Below are 6,776 nucleotides of genomic sequence, written 5' to 3'. Positions count from 1 at the left end.
TGACCATAATGAAAGCATCAGAACAACATTATTACATTCATAAATCAATCTGCTTGGCTCTTCTGTATCAACAATTCCATGAGTAACACGGTAGCCAGTCTTGCAATAATTGCATATGTTTTGCTATCAGGCAACAAACTAAGAATACATGGATTTATTTAATAAATCTGACTGGCATAAAAACCTAGTACCACTATGGGGGAAATGCAGATCAAAGTATTGCTGGAAGAGTCAGAAATATCACCTATTACTGAATATGAGACATTTAGCACAAAAATATCTCTCCTTGTCTTCCCTATGACCTAATGGGTGTTTAGGGAAAAAACCGTAATTAGGTGATCTTCATTATTCAAAAACAAATTGAATATTTTTAAATTTGTGAGATAAAACTTATAAGCCAAGAAGCAAGCAAGGTATAGCTTCTTGCATCTTCCCATTCATTCAAAAATATTTGTTGAGTGCAACTTCTGTGATAAATGCAAGTTCTAAGAGCTGAGGATATGGATAAACAGTGAAAAAACATACAAAAATCCTCACGCACATGAAACTTACTTGGGCCAGGCACGGTGGCTCATGCCTGTAATCCTAGCACTTTGGGAGGCCAAGGTGGGTGGATCACCTGAGGTCAGGAGTTCAAGACCAGCCTGACCACTATGGTGAAACCCCATCTCTACTAAAGATACAAAAATTATCTGGGCATGGTGGCGGGCGTCTGTTGTCCCAGCTACTCGGGAGGCTAAGGCAGGAGAATCGTTTAGAACCCGGGAGACGGAGACTGCAGTGAGCTGAGATGGCACCACTCCAGCCTGGGCAACAGGGCAAGATTACATCTCAAAAGAACAACAACAACAACAACAACTTACTTGGAAAGAACCAAAATTTTTAAAATAAAATGTATGTTAGATATCACCACATGGGATGGAAAAAACAAAACAGAAAAGTGGGTAGGAACTATATATGTAGTGGTGGGAAGAAGGACCCTAATTTTAAATAGGGCAGTCTGCAAAGGTCCACTGAAATGATATTTGAGTAAAGATATGACAGTGGTAAGCATGTGGACATCTGGGAGAAGATAGGGTCAGGCAGAGAGTACAGCAAAAGCCAAGGTCCTAAGGCAGAGTGTGCCCAAGATGTTCAAGAACAGTAAGAGGCTGGAGTGTGCCTTGGATCAGGTAAACAGGGAGCAAAGGATTAGAGATAAGGTCAATAAGGAGAGTTACAGATGGCTGCAGATTTGCTTCAAAGACTGGGGACTCCGGCTTTTCCCTTGGGTCTGGCTAGCTATGACTGCTGTGATCATTGGAGCGTGGGGACAATGACACCAATCCAGCTCCACCCTCCTCTTTAAGAGAACTGGCATCTTCTGCTGTGGTTTCCTAGAGCCCTTAGATACCATGTAAGGAAGTACAACTCCCCTGCAGGAAAGACAATGTAGGGAAGCCCTGAGACCACATGGAGAGAGATGGGGAAACCCAACTGAGCCCAACCTTCCAGCCATCCCTGACAAGGTATCAGGTGTGTAAGTAAAGCCAGCTCTGACCCTCCAGACCTGCCCAGCTATCAGTGAACAGCTCAAGTTACTCAAGTCAATACAATGTTGGGGGGTAGGAGAATCAGAAAGCTCTAACCCAGTTCCTGACTCACAAAATCATGTTCTGTAAGTTCTTGTTTTAAGCTACTAGGTTTCATGATAATCTATTCCACAGCAATAGATAACAGAATCGGTCAAGCAGGTAGGGGAGGATGGACAGATGGCCTAAGGTCTATCACAATCAGAAGGCAACAAATACTATAAACATGAAAGGTTATTATTTTGGGAACAAAAACTATACAGGGGGATGTTATCAACTGGGAAGATGCTAGACATGGTCTCTCCTGCAGGGGAGTTGGAACTTCTTACCTGGTAGCTCAGGGCTCCAGGAGTTCACCCAGAGGCTGTCAGTCCTCTTAAAGACAAGGCCCAGAGCTTATGTGGTGTCATTGCCCCCATATTCCAATGGTCACAGCAGTCACAGCTAGCCAAGATTCACACAGTAGAAAATGACTTGTTAGACACAGGAATAGAAGCTAAGTTTTTCTGTCAAAATGCTTGCTGTGGTCTGAATATTTGTGCTTCCTTTCCCCCACCCAAATTCCTGTTGAATTCATATACCAATGTGATGGTATTAGGACATGGGTGGTCTTTAGGGGGTGATTAGATCATGAGGGCAGAATCCTCATGAATGAGATTAGCACCCTTATGATAGAGACTCCAAAGAGCTCTCTTGTCCCCTTCCACCACGTGAGAGGCAAGAAGGCCCTGTGAACCAGAACTGGAGCCCTCACCAGACACAATCTGCCAGCACATGGGTCTTAGATTTCCTAGCCTTCAGAGCTGCAAGAAATAAATTTGTTGTTTGTAAGCTGCCCAGTTTATGGTATTTTGTTATAGCAGTCTGAATGGACTGAGGCAATGTCTTACTCTAATTTCTCAGGCAGAGATTGCTATTGAATAATAATTCATTTGATGGTCAGCTTTACGTGTCAACTTGGCAGGGCGCTAAGATCTCAGCTATCCAAACACTAGTCTAGGTGTTATTGTGAGGGTATTTTGTCGATGTGACTGAAGTTCATGATCTTTAAGGAATAGTGATTATCCTTGATAATCTTAGTAGGCCTGATTTAGTCAGTTGGAAGCTCTTAAGAGCAGAATGGGGGTTTCCTAGAAGTTCCACCTACAGACTGCAGTGTCAATTTCTACCACAGAGTTCTCTCCTGCCCTTCCTGATGACTTGCCCTACAAATTCAGACTTGTCTAGACAGCCCTCGAAATTGGCTAAGCAAATTCCTTGTAATAAATTACTTTATATCGCCTACTGGTCTGTTTCTGTTATTGAACCCTGACTGATATGGTTTCTAATGAACAATTGGGGAAAGAGAGCAAGAGGAAACACCTGATAATGTAAAAAAGCTTAACAGCCAACTCATACTTCAATTCTCATTAAAGCCCCTTGGAAGGGATGACCTGGCACAGAGCCCAGAGCATCCTTCCTTACACTTCTCCCCTCTCAGCTCCGGGCTGGTTCAAGAGATAATCCCAAATCTTCCCAAGCTCCAAAGTTTGAATAAGGCTGAGAAAAGGCCAGAGGCCCTAGAGAAAATCTGTGGTTAAGAAAAGGCAGAGTGAACTGTAAAAATATGAAACTGGGGAGCCAAGGGGAATACACAATTCAAGCAGTATGACAGGGTCTGTAACCAGAAACCAGTGAAGACTGGACATTTGGAGAAAAGCCAAAGACCAAAGGCCAGTCAGCAAATAAGCCTCTGAAGAACAAAGCTATTTACCCCAAAAGAAACTTAAAGAGATCTTGAAGTAATTATGTTTAGCTATCTTTTCCACATCAGTAGAAACACAGGGCTAGAGAGTTCAGTTCAGTTAATACAGACGTTTGATTTTACACATCTCAGATAAGAATTATCCTTCTCTTTAGGGGAGGTTTCTGCCCTTTCCTGTTCTGCAGTTATCACCTGTGCTGTGACATTTCTCTGACTCTCTGAATCCAGGACTTAAAGAATGCTGGAGAGGGGGAGCCCATACCAGGAAACCAGTGATAAGGAGCCCGACTTGGGACCTGAACCTTTAGGGAGATCTCAGTTATCCTCTGTGGTAGGCAGATTGACAGCCCAAAAAGATGTCCATGTCCAGGACAAGAAAGACAGGTCGATTCTGCCAAATAACATAGATAGTACAACTGAAAATATAACTAAACTGCATGAATGATGATACAGGGAGGAGCATTGTGGAGATAAGATAATGTAAGTAAGCCAAAATCCTGATCTTCCAGGGGAAACAATTAGTAGAGATTATCTAAAAGTTTAAATAACACCTTTCATAAACATATTTTTCAGTTATGAAGGCAGCTGGCAGAGGAAGACAAAAAGGCTGTTAGAGTGGTTTCTTCCAGGGAATAAGAATAAGGGTGGGGTAGCAAAGGGAAGGAGTAGGAAACTCTTGCTTTTCACAATACAGTTCCACTCTTTTCTTAAAACACCCTTGCCTGTTATGCTATTAAAATTTTAAAAATCAAAGAGTAAACCCAGTATTCTGGCAAGGACTAGTTTCAAAAACAATGCTTTTATTTAATTGGGGAAAAAAGTTCATTTTATTACAAACACGAAGTGAGCCTGATAATATCCACCTGAAGTCCTGAGTGTTTAGTAAGACAGCTCTCTCCAAATAAAAATGATTGCCATTTTTTTAAAAAGCCAAATACAAAAGTATTCATTTTTTATTGCTGTGTAGCAAATTACCACAAATTTATTAGCTTAAAACACAAATTGATTACCTCATGGTTCTGTAGGTCAGAAGTACAAGCACAGCATGGTGATTCTCTGCTCAGGGTCTTACAGGCGGAAATCAAAGTGTCAGCCAGACCTCACTTCTATCTGGTGGCTCTGGGGAAGAATCTCTTTTTCAAGCTCCTTCACGTTGTTTGCTGAATTAAGTGATGGTGGTTGTACGACTTAGGTCCCTGCTTCCTTGCTGGCGAAGGCCTGCTTCCAAATGATGGAGGATCCTCACATCTTTACCATGTGGTCTCTTACATCTTCAAAGTCAGCAAGGGAGAATCTCTCTCCTACCAGAGACCTCTCACTCTTAGAATCTCTTTCACCAGCTAGAGCCCAGTCCCTTTTAAAGGCTCACCTGATTAGCTTAGGACCACCAAGCTAGTCTCCCTATTTTAAGGTAAACTGCTTTGAGACCTTAATTACCTCAGCAAAAACTCTCCACAGCCGTTACCTAGGTACCTAGATTAGCATTTGATTGCATAATCGGGAGGAGGTGTGTGTATACCAGAGAAGTGGGACTCTTGGGGTCCATTTCAGAATTGTTTCCTACAGCAAGCAAATCAAGATTATAATCTCTCTAATAGGAAATAATAGGTTATTTATATACTGTAAGTCAAAAATCTTTAAGTATATAAATGCAATGCTGCATTTTTTTCCCAGCATTATTGAGATCTAATTGACAAACACTATAAATATTTAGGGTGTGTGTTAAAAAACTCACCTTAAAAAGCCTCAGCAAAAACTCTTCACACCTGTTACCTAGGTACCTAGATTAGCACTTGATTGCATAATCATGAGGTGTGTGTATACCAGAGAAGTGGGACTCTTGGGGTCCATTTCAGAACTGTTTCCTACAGCAAGCAAATCAAGATTATAATCTCTCTAATAGGAAATAATAGGTTATTTACATACTGCGGGTCAAAAATCTTTAAGTATATAAATGCAATGCTGAATTTTTTTCTCAGCATTACTGAGAAATAATTGACAAACACTGCAAATATTTAGGGTGTGTGCTGTTTTGATATATCATATATACAGTAAAATAATTGTCACAGCAAGCTAATTAACATAGCCATCATCTCACAGGTGTGTGTGTGTGTGTGTGTGTGTGTGTGCGTGAACATTTAAGAACTACTCTCTTACCGTATATCAAGTAGCCTGTCTTCCAAAAATAAGTTTTCTTGATAAGATGGTCTGCTGTTCAGGTACAGTAAATAAAACTTAGGAACAACTTAAAGGAAAGCAATATGACATAAAAATTCTGAAAGCCAACTCCACATATTTAAAAAACTCAGTTCAATCATATCTAGGTAATTGATAAATCTCATTATGGTAGCTTAATGATTTTTAAAATATTTTAAATCAAAGTTTACATGGTGAAAGAATGCTCTATGGAGGACTAAGGAAGCACTAATCAATTTAATGATGTGGGAAAATTAATTCAAAATTAATAATGAAAATGACTAATTTTCATACATTTTAGCCATTCCCCCAAATTAGTTAGGAAATGTGCTTTAGAGAAAATCATCAAGGAAGAAATAAGACTAGATTTAAGGTTACAGCCAGGGAAACTTATTAGCAGTAAGAGTATATCCCATTAGCTTTGCCAATCAAAATTATTGTTACAGAAATTGTAAAATGCATACTCTTTTGTATATATTTATTGTTCCTCTCTCTTTTCTTTAATAATCCTTAGCATTATCACTTAATGTAAGAAAGTACAGGACAGGGAATTAAGTAACCTCAGTTCTCATCCTGCTGTGCAACTGTGGAAAAGTCATTTATTTCTGGGCCTCACTAACTGTGTCTGTAAAATAAAACCATTTTAGAATTTGGGAGCTGAAATGGACCTTTGAGATCATGATCTTTATAGTTCCACCCAGCTCTAAAGTCATATTTACACAAACATCAACTTTTAGAGAGGGAATATATTCCACGTTGAGAAATGTATTACTTTAATGGATACAACAGGGTATTTTGTTTCCTGATTGGAATAAGTTATCACTTTTAATTTTAGAGTAAGTTTCTACAGATGTTTTAGCATTTCAATAAGTGAATCCTCTTGCTTCTGCTCCCATCCCCTTGCAATTCAACACAATGGACTACTCTTTTGCTTATGTAGTCAAGTTCTCTATTTACATCAGCTGAAAGGATTTCATTATACTACAAAGTTACAGATGCTTCCAATTTTAAGGCATAATGTATTAAAATCAATTTGGTTTTCTTGTAATAATAAAGCCTTGTCAGTGACCTGCTTGGCATGGTGTACAAAAAAAGAGAGAAGGCAGAATTCACAGTTATTCTGAACTTTAGCATTATATTGTCATTCCTGGACCTCTGATATAATTTAATTCAATTCACATTTACTGAGAATTGTATCTGATTTTGTGCCACAGCGTAAGTTTCCTAGGGGCATCTTTTTATCCTAAGCACAAAGCACAATGTTT

The sequence above is a fragment of the Pongo abelii genome, chromosome 4, assembly GCF_028885655.2.
Source record: "Pongo abelii isolate AG06213 chromosome 4, NHGRI_mPonAbe1-v2.0_pri, whole genome shotgun sequence".
NCBI classification, from domain to species: domain Eukaryota; kingdom Metazoa; phylum Chordata; class Mammalia; order Primates; family Hominidae; genus Pongo; species Pongo abelii.
The sequence above is the reverse complement of the archived record's forward strand: the minus strand, read 5'-3'. Positions refer to the sequence as shown.